Here is a 12,439-nt window from a genome sequence, read left to right on the forward strand (position 1 = left end):
AGCACCGCTGAGAAGCATGCTCCCTCTCCTCCTCCTACTCCAGATGTGCCAAACCTAGAAACGAGGCAGTGAAGATACCCTGTGGGTGCCCCTCATTCCCACCACCCTGTAGCATGCTAGAGACAGCATTCTCAAGACAGCCATGATAGGGGCTTGTGGCGGGTGCCTTCATTGACTCTCCACTTCTGGGTTTGAAGAATGCAGAGCAGGAGTGGATAGGCAGGCTGTGCTTCTCAGTGGAGCTCCTGGGAGTGCATGGAAATGGTCTAGACATATCCTTAATGTGTCAAGCTTGGTGAAGTGTACTAGGCTGACAGCCAGGGAGGTAAAGTCCTCCATTTACTTATAAAACAGATAGAGTGTGGGGTGTGGAAGCTTCCCTCCCCCCATCCACCTGACGTGTGCACCAACCCGACTGGAGACAGCACTTTTACAGGGAAACGAGTATTTACTTTCAGCAGTCTGCAATGGTTATGATCATGATTAAGTGTTACTAAATACACAGGCAGATGGCCCATTATGGTTGGCCTTTCTGCTGAAATTCCCTACAAGTAAATTTAATTTAGCATCATGTAGAGCCTGATCCATTAGAAACTAGACTGAGACCAGTGAGCTCATTTCTCAAAGGCCATCAGATACTCATCTAACAGTAGCATGCTTGGGTCAGTGTTGTCTCAGACGGTATTTTAACCAGTGACTTTGAAGTAGACGTTCTACCTCATTGCCAGCCTTTTAAATTACCCAGCATCCCTGCTGTAGCTTCAAATGAGAAGCCAGGCTTTATTTCTATCGGGGGCTAAAAACATCCGTGACTTCACTGTAAAATCAAAGCTTGTTGAGTTATGGTAAAACCTTGAATTCTAACGCTGGTATGCTTTAAATATCTCATATTTTGCACATAAGCAGGCAAACAGTTTTTTCTTGAAAATGTATAACTAGAGCAAGAAATTGCTCCCTAGCTAAAACTTTGTATGCCAAGTTCAAGTCTGGAGTGACTATTTTTGGCTGGATTATAAAACCCTTTGTTTTCAGGGATTTGTAAAGGAAATGCAGATGTGCCATTAAGTTTAGTGGTTGTAGGGACCTTTCTTACAGTATCCTTCATTTGTAGACTCATTTGTATCAGCATTTTCGTTTTATCACTATAATGATACAACAACTAGGATTAAATAGTGAAGAGAAAAGTGTGTGCAGTCAACACTATAATCCTCTCGGAGGGTTTCATCTGCTCATGTTCAGAGGGGCATGGGCATGTTTGCCGAGTTGGGGCCTTAGAGCATAAGCTTTCCTAAGATTACAGCTTTGTGTGTGTGTACCCTGCCTACTGCAATGAAACCTCAGTCCTAATTAAGCCACAAGATACTGCTTAAATATGCTTGACTATAAATACATACTGATAAATTATAATTGTTTACAACTGACTAGAAATTTATCTCTGATTTGAATATCACAAACATCATCTTGAACATGTCCCTTTTATTTTCCAGCGAGTCATTTTTCTGTATCCAGAAAAATTGGTGCTTTTAAATGTTTTTGGTCTAAGGGCTTTTCATTTTTGTGGGAATGAGTATCCACGTTTCTCTAAAAGCCTGTATAATAAAATGAATGCAAATATTGTACATATTGTACTTTTCACTTATTGAGCACGTAGTGCTTTAAATTCAAGAAAGTGGTTGCCACTATTTCATTATCCCTATTCCACAGGTGGGGAATATGAGGTGTAAAATGGTGGTATGTGTTGACCAAAGGGAAACCGCAGTGCAGTAGTATATTGAGGAACTGAGCCCAGGTCTCCTAACTCCTACTCTGACACCCAACCCTGCTTCTACATGTGGGCCTGAATCTGCAGTCACTGGGTGCATCTACACATGTGCTTTATTGTGCATTAGCCTATTTTAATGCTCATTAAAGAGTCACTGAAAAAAACAGTGCTATTTAGTTAATGTGCATTAAAATAGGCTAGTGCTCATTCACTAAAGCACATAATGCATGTGTAGACTCACTCACTGTGTAGGCAAAACTCATGATGCCGTTAGTGGGAGTTTACTGCCTGAATAGGGCTGGAGAGTTGCTCAGGAAGGGATTTGGGTACATCACTTCCAATGTGAAACAGAAAATATTGAAATGTTTGCAATGGGTTGATGAATTATTTCAGTCTTTTATTCTGGCAAAGCCTGCTGCACCAGCTGCCCTGCAGCCTGTTTATTTTTGCAGTATCATTCCCACTTTTTAGTCAGCACACTTTCTCCTATAAAATCAGCTTAGATACTAGTGATTTTTCCTTCCTTTTTTTTTTTTTTTTTTTTTAACAAAAGCTAGTTGCTGTCTCTCTCTGATTGCGAAGAAGAAACAAGCCAGTTTGGCCTGGTCTACTCACAGCCCAGTCAGCAAATGCTATCTCCCCTTTCCCTCTGTAACACCTTGCAACTCCACAAAGAAGAAAAAAACAAGTCTACCGGCAACGACTTGGCTTACAGCAAGTTACTGACATGACAGTCCAAACAGTGCGGCTTATATCCGACTTGCTTCAAGCAGTGATAACTATTGTGCAGTTTTCCACTGTGCTACTCTTCATCAAGGCAGTGTTAATGGGCAGGGGGATTGCTGGCATGATGGTCCAAACAGTGCTAACTATCCTATCATTATTGCCCTGCACCGAACTGGTCACTGCTTAAGTAGCCTGTCCCATCCATGTGGCCAAGCTCACCAGATACCCAAATATGCCAACTCAATTGATGATTTTTTTTCCAGTAATCAACACCTGCAAGAGTTTTGTCTTCATAACAAGTCAAACACACAGGGTTTTATCTCTGATATTAGGCGTGACTGGTGCCTCCTGACGGGGGGGGGGGGGGGGGGCACAATTTGTGGGCAGGCCTGGGGGTGGGCCAAAAGCCCCATATCCAATCCTATACTTCTGTGCCATGGCATAGTGCCCCCCCACCCCACCCCAACATGCCACCAGCCCGTGCGGCCCATTGCGTCCTGAGCAGTGCCAAGTCGGGGGCCAATCTCAGTGGGAGGGGCATGTGCCCCACCACCGTGTTCTCCCCTTCCAGTCACCTGTGTCTGATATCTTTTAAGAATTAGTCCTATATGAATATGAGCTCTGTCTTAGGCCACATATTGTGTTTCCGATGAATTAGAAAGAGAGGTAGTAAGCCATTTTAGTCAGGCAGAAGGCAGGGGAGGGTGATACCTTAGAGACTAATTTGTTCAGTGGCATAAGCTTTGGTAGACAATATTTAAATTGCTTTATGCTTTTCTATTTAGTGCCCCTGCTTTCTGCAAATCCATTCATCCATCTGGGTAGGTGTTGCCTATGAAAGCTTTTGCCCCTCTGAAATCTCTACCGTGCCATCCTGCCTTCCATATGACTGAGAGAGGGTCTCTCAAAGTGTGCATCTACAGGCCCTATACAGAATACAAAAGGCAACACACCTGCAGAAATAACAAGAGAACATATTTCATGGCATCATGCTGGTACCAGTGTGTGTTAGTTTTTGTCTACTGTTTCTGGTTTTGCAGAATACAGCGGTTCCAAAGAATAGACCATTGCTTGTTGTTACTGAGTCTGAAATGCCATTATGTGTTTGTCTGCACGACTCTTGATCTTGCGTGACAAAACAGAAAAACAAGGGCAAAACTGAATCAGCATATTAGTCAGCCTAATCTCAGGGAACCTAATGCTCTACTTCATTTTCAGGATTTTTCTTTTCAGCTGTCTTTTGAGACAGCTATTGGAGTATATCTCGCATTATCATAAGCCTCTGTCACAGGACAGTAAAGACAAAAATGTGGACAGCAGATAACATATATAATCAGTTCTATCATTTCTGACAAGTCAGATTTAATTTGGCACATCTAGTGTTAAAAATGTCAGATCCTAATATTACCAAAATGTCATGTATAATAGGAAAACAATGGATTCTTTTTTGCTATCACATTAACATTGAAAGCATGTAAAACGAACCTTTTGTTGATGTTGTTGTTACTAAACTGCTCTTAAACTGATCCTGTACTTTCCAAGACAGTCGCCTGTTTTCTTAGCTAATTTTAAATACCAAGTGAAGAAAATACTTGAAGTTGCCAGTTTTAAAATTGAAATCAGCTGACGCCAGTATCTAAAACAGGCATACGGCAGCAACAAAAAAATTGTTGATGCAGCTTATATATTCTACAGGCTGTACTGTAGTTTAAAAATACAGACTGTCAATCAGAATATATGTCTGATACCAATGTGACAAACAAGGGGTTCATACGAGGTAGTGAGATCCCTGCCTTCTTCTGGTTATACGGGCACCTGACTGTTGTGTCCCAATAATAACAATAATTTTGAAGACGCTTGCAAACATTAAAACCCTGAAATGTTTTAGTGAAGGTATTTTGTAGTTTGTAATCTGGGCTTCTGAACAGCAAAACAGTACTGATGTCAACATTTAAAATAAATTCAGACTTTCACTGTGAGCACGTGGTGCACTTTGTGTGAGCTTAGACTTGTAAACATGCTGTATTTAAAATAGATGTTTGTTATATTTCACACAAGGTTCAGTTAGCTGATTGGATGTGCTAGTGTTAGGAAACTGCTAGTGAAATTGCTCCTGACTAAAAACGTTTCAAGATGAAACACAAAATGAATAATGTTGCATGGCCTTATGTAAACAATACATCAAAAATGAAGCTAGCGGACATATTTACAAGAGCTTGTTAAGGAAGCTTGGCACAGCAGATACTCATAAATGGAAATAATAAGCCAAATGAATTCTTTTTATAGCTGTTGATTTGGGCCATTTTTATAATTGGCAGGCTCAACAATCAACTGAAATTGTACCAGTAACAAATTTAGATAAGTAAACAGAGTCTAATGCCTATGTCCACGCCTGTATTCATTTAATGCATTTCCCATTAAAGCTAAAGAGAGTCTTTGGCAGCTTGTTCAGGGAATAAATTATCAGTACATACAAAACTTTACACAGGCACAAAGTTTTTCTCCTTGAGGAATTTGAAAACATTAAAAGTAGAACCACTTCTAAGATTAAACATGGCAACACTGCACAACAGGTTCAGATCAAAAAAGCAAACAATAATATTGGCCAACAATACTATCCAGTGAAAATGGCAGAATACAATTATGTGAACTAGAAAACTGGGCACCAGAGCAATCTTACCATGTAATTTGTCTACTTAAGTTTTTTACCTGCTAATTTCCCACCATTGCTACTGTCTTTGATTTTATTGTTGCCAAGCAGAGTTGCATGACACAGTGCTTACAGTATTAAACACTACACTAGTTCTCCCAGTAGGGCACCATCACTGTAAAGAAAAGAGGCCACTAAGAAATGTTGTAACTACAGTGGGCCAGTGCTGTCATTTTACCTGTCATCTCAAAGAGCAATTTCGAATATCTACAAGCATGAAATCCTGACCCAGCTTAAGCCGCTGGAAATTTTGTCACTGATTTCAGTTGAGTCAAAATTTCACCCCTTGGTGCTTGATTTTCTGTGACGCTGCACACCTGTTTCTTCATGGACTTTGTGTGACTTAATTTAGACATTCAGAAATTAAGGCCCTCCAAATTTTGCTCGTTTGGACTGTTTTCCTGCTCTATAACACGAGAGTAACCATTCTCTATATCTCTTTCACAGGTATGAGGTTTAGTTAGGTAAGCACAGTAAAGACATAAAGACCAATGTAAGTGCAGAATAATTATTCAAATATGGGACATGTTGGTAATGGCTGAAAGTTGTAGCTGCCTGATTGCTATTGTTTGACCTTTGGGAGATGCACAGATGATCTCAGTCCAGTTCCAAGTGTTCTAGAGTGTCATAAAAAAGTAATTGCCATAAAAATAATTGCAAGTGCCTTTGTTAGTAATTACATTTATGGCTATATTCCCGAACCTATCCCTAAACATGAAGAATATCACAAAAATTGCTTTGTATAAAGGCCAAGGACTGAACAGGTTTTAAGAAAGAACTACTATAACCCTCCCAGAGGCCTGGGTTAGTAGGAAGGCCATTTCCTGGACCAAACCTACCCTGAAGATGAAGAACAGATTGTAGGGCTATTTATCACAGTTTGCACTCTTTTCACCAGTATCAGCTCTATGTAAAAGAAAACAGAAAGCTATTCCCAGTATAGGATAGCAGGGACAGGAGACAAGTTTTTTATCAGAACTTTTACAAATGATGGGCACGCCAGATTTCTACCGAATACTCTATACAAGAAAGTGCATACAGCATGTGCCCCCAAATGTGCAACTATCTAGATTATCCTCTGAGGCAGGATTTTTGCGGCCTGAAAATCTGTATAAAGAGGGATCATGAAAGATTAGAAATGAAACCCAGATTAAAAAAATCATAGAAAAATAGAGCTGGAAGGGACCTCAAGAGGTCATTTAGTCCTACCCGCTGCTCAAAACAGGAATATCCCTGTCTAAATCCTCTCAGCTGTGTGCCTAACCTGTACTTAAAAGCTTCTAGCTATAGAGATTTCACAACCTGTCTAGGTAACCTCTTTCAGTGCTTAACCACTCCCATAATTGGAAAATTCTTTCTAATATCCAACCTACATCTCCCTTGTTGCAATTTAGGACATTACCTACTGAAGACACAGTCTGTCACCACCCTCCTTATAACAGCCCTTTTTGTATTTAAGACTATTTTTACCGTATCAGCCACCGTCTTTTCTTTTCCAGACGAAATAATCCTAGTCCTTCCAACCTTTTCTTATACGTCATTTTTTCTAGACTTCTAATAATTTTTGTTACTGTCCATTGGACTTTTCCTAGTTTGTCCCCATCTTTCTTGAAGCATGGCACACAAACCGGAACACAATACTCTTTCTAGCTAGAGCCTCACAAATGCTGAATAGAGTGTAAGAGTCATTTCCTATGATTTATTAATCCATCCCAGTATGTTACAAGCATTTCTTGTAACAATATTACACCATTGACTCACATTCAGCTGGCAGTCCATGATGACCCTTGGGTCCTTTTGCGTAGTATGAAAGTCTAGCCAGACATTCCCTGCTTTGCATTGGTGCAATTGCTTATTTCTAGGTGCAGACTTCACCATTTAGAGAAGCTGTTTCCTTGCTGTGTTTTCTCTTTCCTTTGCTTTGGGATAGCATACTGTTGTGCCATATTTATGGTTTCTTTTGCTCTCCCTTACTGTATCACCTTCCTAGCAGATATCATGATCAATAAAGTACCCTATTAGCACTAGGTTCTCTAATCTGGATATTTCCAGTAGCTATTTAAAAAAAAGTTTCAGCCCCCTCTTTCTCCTGGTTTGGTTTAATATATAAGGTAGTACTACCTCCTTTTCCCTCTGTCACTCCTAAACAAGTGAAACTCATTCCAGTCATGCAAACTATTCCACCAAGTCTCAGGTATTCCAATTATATCATACTTCTATGTATGTAGTAGGATTTCCAGTGTTTCCTGTTTATTCCCCATACTTCTTGCATTAGTACGTGAACTACTTACGTGACTAGTTGATTGACCTGCTAATTTCCCTCTTACAATATTGTTAAAACTCCCTAGATTACCTCCTTTTCCTTGGCCTTTATGCAGATAACATTGCTCTAGTTCCCTCCTCACCAGGTGGGACAGACTGCATGCATAGATACCCTTCCTCTTTGTTAGGTTACTGTACTGTTCACAATAGGAAAGATAAATGGGAATAAAACTGAAATATACTTAGAATCATCTGAGATAGTTAAACATTTGTATTAATTTAAATAAAGGAGTGGCATTTTATATTCAAAAGAGTGACATTCAATTTATATTAGAATTAGTACTAAGGCTTGGGCCTTGTTTCTACTGAACTCCAGATAGAGTTAGAAAAGACCCTAAAATACTTACAATAAATGCTGGTTAATTAACCACTTCAAGGGGAATGCAAATAATGGAGAATTATTTGATAGTTATCAGCAGTTGATAATTGGGGGGGAGGAGGGGGGGCAGGAAAAGAGACTGCCAGGAAATTAAGACAACGGCAAATTAAGCCATAGTAGGAAATGTTCCGCTAGGTGAATTAACCAGTTTGCTATCTGCCAATATGGTTATTTTTTGATCCACAACTTACAAGGTAAAGGAGTGTTTCAAAAAACCCTAAATGACCTCTGCAGGGTCTTCAGTACATTTAATATTTTCAGAAACTCTAAATACTTTTAAGAAGTAAGGAACAGTTGTGATGAGAATCTTCCCTTTCTGTCCTTATGGAAATAGATTTCTTTCTCCAGTATTTTTTCTACTTAAAAACGTAAAGAAAACTTGATATAAGATTTTCAGTGATTTCTAATTTTTTGCTGATGTGTCTGATGATGTAACACGATGAAGCCAATCTATCCCTTCCATCTTAAAAACACCTGATGCTTGATTCTACTTACTCTCCAACGTACCTGACCCTCCTCCTTTGACTGAAAGTGCCATTTACCGTGTCTCTTTCTGGTCAAAGACTCCCTCCTCACCCTCTTTGCCCTGCTGGCTGCCTTCAATATTGTTACCCTTGTTTGTGGTCTTACTGTTCCTGGCCCTTCTTTTATGATACCATTCTGTCCTGATTTCCCTTCTACCTCTTTCATTTCTAGTCCAGTATTTCATTCCTTCCCCATTCCTATTTTTAGGGTGGAACCCACAGAATTCTGCTCCTGGCTTCCTTTTTCTAAATTTCCTCCCCACCCTCTCTCTTCATCATCTCATGACTTGAACTGTAAGCCGTACGGATGGTAAAACTGAGCCCTACATCGTGGTACAGGAAAGCCAAACCATATGAATAAGCAGAAGCCACATGACCATATGAAGGCCAAGTAATGTGTTCAGGAAAAGCCATTTCAGAGTTCTCTGGCAAAGAAAACATGCAAGCTCTGCTGAGGACATTCATTTATGGGTATGCACAAAGTTCATGCTTGTGTTTTATATACTTACATAAGCAGTGCGGGATTATTTTTATTTAGTTTTATTTTAAGATTTTTAGGATTATAGTACAATGTGGTTCCTTACATGCAGGGCATATCTACACATGTCATTAGTGCACAGCAATAAACTGCAGAGCTTATTGCTCCACAGTTTATTGCTCCTGGGAAGCTCCTGGGCGCGCTGTTAATGCCTGTTCCTGGACCACAGCACATTGAGCTGGGTCACAGCAGCCCCAGCTGGCAGGGCCCCGGGGGGGTCAGCCTGCCAGCCCAGGGATCCTCTGACCTGGGTTCAGTGTGCTGCGGAGGGGCTGGCTGGGGCACGAAGTTGCTAAAATGTGGGGCTGTCCAGTCGGTAGGCAGTACTTGCACTGAAATACCCTTGTGCCCCGGCTGGGTCAGCGTCTGTATGTGTGCTGCTGTGCACAAAAAAAAATCTGCAGCAGTGTAGCGCTTATACAAGTATCATGGTTAAAATCCTTGAAGTGGATACATGCACCCAAGAAATGTTCTTTCTTGGTTAGTTTTTAGGAATATGCACACAGAGAGGGCTCTTGGAGTCCAGCAGGTACTATGAGAACCTCAAGTGAAGGAGGAGGGGGAACCATACAATGTAATGTTCAAATCAGCCTGAAGGACAGATGAGGTTGGCAATTATTTGGGCCTCTCAAGACCTAAGCTTGTTTCAAAAGAAAACAAAAACAAACAACAGCTGGGTATAAAACTTGAAGCGAAATAGTAAAAGGAACCAATTTTTATTATTGCTGTTAAATCGTAGCGTTACAAAGCAAGAAATATGAATGTTACCCCACTCAGAAACAGGATGGAAAGTTAATACTTGTGTGTTCCCGATGTCCTTTGTTTCTGTTTTAGAAAATGTCAGGCTACTATTTCTGTTGTTTGAATGTATCTAGGAGGAAATGGTGGTGAGATATACATACAGTCATTTCAGTATTAAAAATACACGTTGCACTCCATAAAGGTTTGGAAATTATGTTGGCAATTTATAGTATAGGTTTCAAGGCTCCTGGCAAGGATAGCATAATTTTCAATGATTCGTGTATGTAACAGATTTGTTGGAAATGTGTTGTTTATATTTTATCATGCAATCAGCTATGCTCTATTTCTTGGTACCAGTGAAAACTGGAAGCTGCGAGGAGAAAATAATTAGCTTGCCTGGACTATTTCAGCGGGAACATAGTCTAAGATATGAAATATTTCCATCCCCCATACCATAAAATGCTTGCAGCACGAGGATTTGCGAGCGCCAAAAACAGCAAAGGGGGGTTAACTGGATGGCTATGATGGGCTTTAAAGGGGGAAAAAATCTACAGTTTTGCCCTTGAGAGTAATCTTCATCTGATTAGATGGACTGGGATTCATCCAGGCACTAGGCTTGCAAGTTACTGATTTGTGCCTTGGTGGGCGAGGACCAAATTCCCTGATGCTGAAACGCTGCTGGAATTTACCGCTTGTTCTCACATTCGGTGCACATTCAAGTGATGTGACGCTCCTCTGGGATTCTCCCACCCCGGTGGGTTAAGTCATAACAAGGGACCAGACTGTACAGCAGCATCACTGAGGCTAAAACCCGATGACCAGTTTAATTGGAGGCTGCAATTGCATCAGAAAAGGCACAGGGCGGTCATTTCCACACAGGCCTTCAACGGCAATTAATACAGATTAGCTGAGATTGTTCAGATTGTTCGGCAGCAATGTGTTCCTTCGGATACTTCCCAGACATTTCACATGGGACAGTGCACTTGTCTGTCAGGTTGGGGGTTTGCTGTGAGATAAGATGCTCAAATCACAATCAAACTGGTTGTCTGCACCTCCCAACCCCCGCCCAGTTATGGAGGATGAAGCCATTTCCTATTTCAGGAAGAATCATGGAAAATCATTAGGGTTGGCAAGGACCTCAGGAGGTCATCTAGTCCAGCCCCCTGCTCAAAGTAGGACCATCCCCAATTATATCATCCCAGCCAGGGTTTTTATCTATCCAGGCGTTAAAAACCTCCGAGAGTGGAGACTCCACCACCTCTCTAATTGACCTGTTCCAGTCCAAGCTCACTGTCCTCATGAGAGAGGTTTTCCTAATATCCAACTTAAACTTCCCTTGCTGCAACTTGAGACTGTTGCTCCTTGCTCTGTCATCTGCCCCCACTGAGAACAGTCCAGCTCCACCCTCTTTCAAACCCGCTTCAGAGAGTCGAAGGCTGTTATTAAACCCCTCCAGACTAAATAAGCCCAGTTCCCTCAGCCGTCTGTTCCCCAGCCCCTGAACCAAGTCCGTTCCTCCTGAAATACGGATTCTGTCGGATGGTTTGGATAAGGACGATCCTGCCGCAGGCCCCGCCGGGGTTGAGCGCATGACCTCCGGAGGTGCCTTCCACTTCTCTAGGATTTGTGAAATAGCCCGGGCAAGCTTACTGTTTTCTCCTCACAGCCTAACATACTCCAGCCTGGTCATAAAAAGAGAAGGAAGGGCAGGTTTACAGGCCAAGCAAGGACTGAGCGTGCACTCAGGAGATGATATACGAGGGCTGTTCAAAAAGTATCAAGACCGATGCTGTAGGAAAAAAAAATATTTTATTTACAGGGGTTTCGGCTTAATCTCCATCGAAGTACACTCTGTCTGCAGCCGCACACTGCTCCCAACGCTTCTGCCGTTGTTGGAAGCACCTCCGATGAGCAGTTGGTGGATTCGCTAACAGCTGCTCAGTCGCATTTCGTGTTACGGTTTCCACATCACAAAATCTTCCTCCTTTCCAGGTTTTCTTTAGTTGAGGGAAGAGAAAAAAATTGCACCATATCCCACAAATGCTGCAGCCTCCATACTCACCTGGTATGGCCCTTTGTGACCCTCAACTAAAGCAAACCTTGAAAGGAAGAAGATTTGTGAGGTATAGATGGATGGATGGATAGAAAGACAGCTGGATAGATAGATGGATGGATGGATAGATGGATGGATGGATAGATGCATGGATAGATTGATCGACAGATGGATAGATAGATAGATAGATAGATAGACGGATGGATGGATAGATGAATGGACTGGTGGATGGATGGAGGGATAGATCGACTGATCGATAGATAGATAGATAGATAGATCGACTGATGGATAGATGGATGATAGATAGACTGATTGATGGATGGATAGATCAACTGATCAATGGATGGATGGATAGATCGATTGATAGATGGATAGATCGATTGATCAATGAATGGATGGATGGATAGATGGATAAATCAATTGATGGATGATAGATGGATAGATTAATCGATAGACGGATAGATCGATTGATAGATCACTCGATAGATGGATGGACAGACAGATCGATTAATTGATGGATGGATAAATAGATCGATGGATAAGATTGACTGATAGACAGATGGATCGATGGGTGGATCTAGCACAAGGTTTCCTGAGCTGAACCTCACCCCAGCATCGCCAGCCCCGGCGCCCCGCGCGGGGGGAAGGGGGCGGGGCTGCCCCGGGCGCGCGTGGCCTTCAACC

General features: G+C 41.6%; 1 protein-coding gene across 2 annotated transcripts in view; it reads left to right on the plus strand.

The window, feature by feature from the left end:
* The window catches only part of ASAP1 (ArfGAP with SH3 domain, ankyrin repeat and PH domain 1), a 286,988-nt gene that overhangs the window by 33,182 nt on the left and 241,367 nt on the right, over positions 1-12,439 (plus strand). The gene's annotated exons all lie outside the window — the stretch shown is intronic.

This window comes from Alligator sinensis, unplaced genomic scaffold (assembly GCF_000455745.1).
Source record: "Alligator sinensis unplaced genomic scaffold, ASM45574v1 scaffold307_1, whole genome shotgun sequence".
NCBI lineage: Eukaryota > Metazoa > Chordata > Crocodylia > Alligatoridae > Alligator > Alligator sinensis.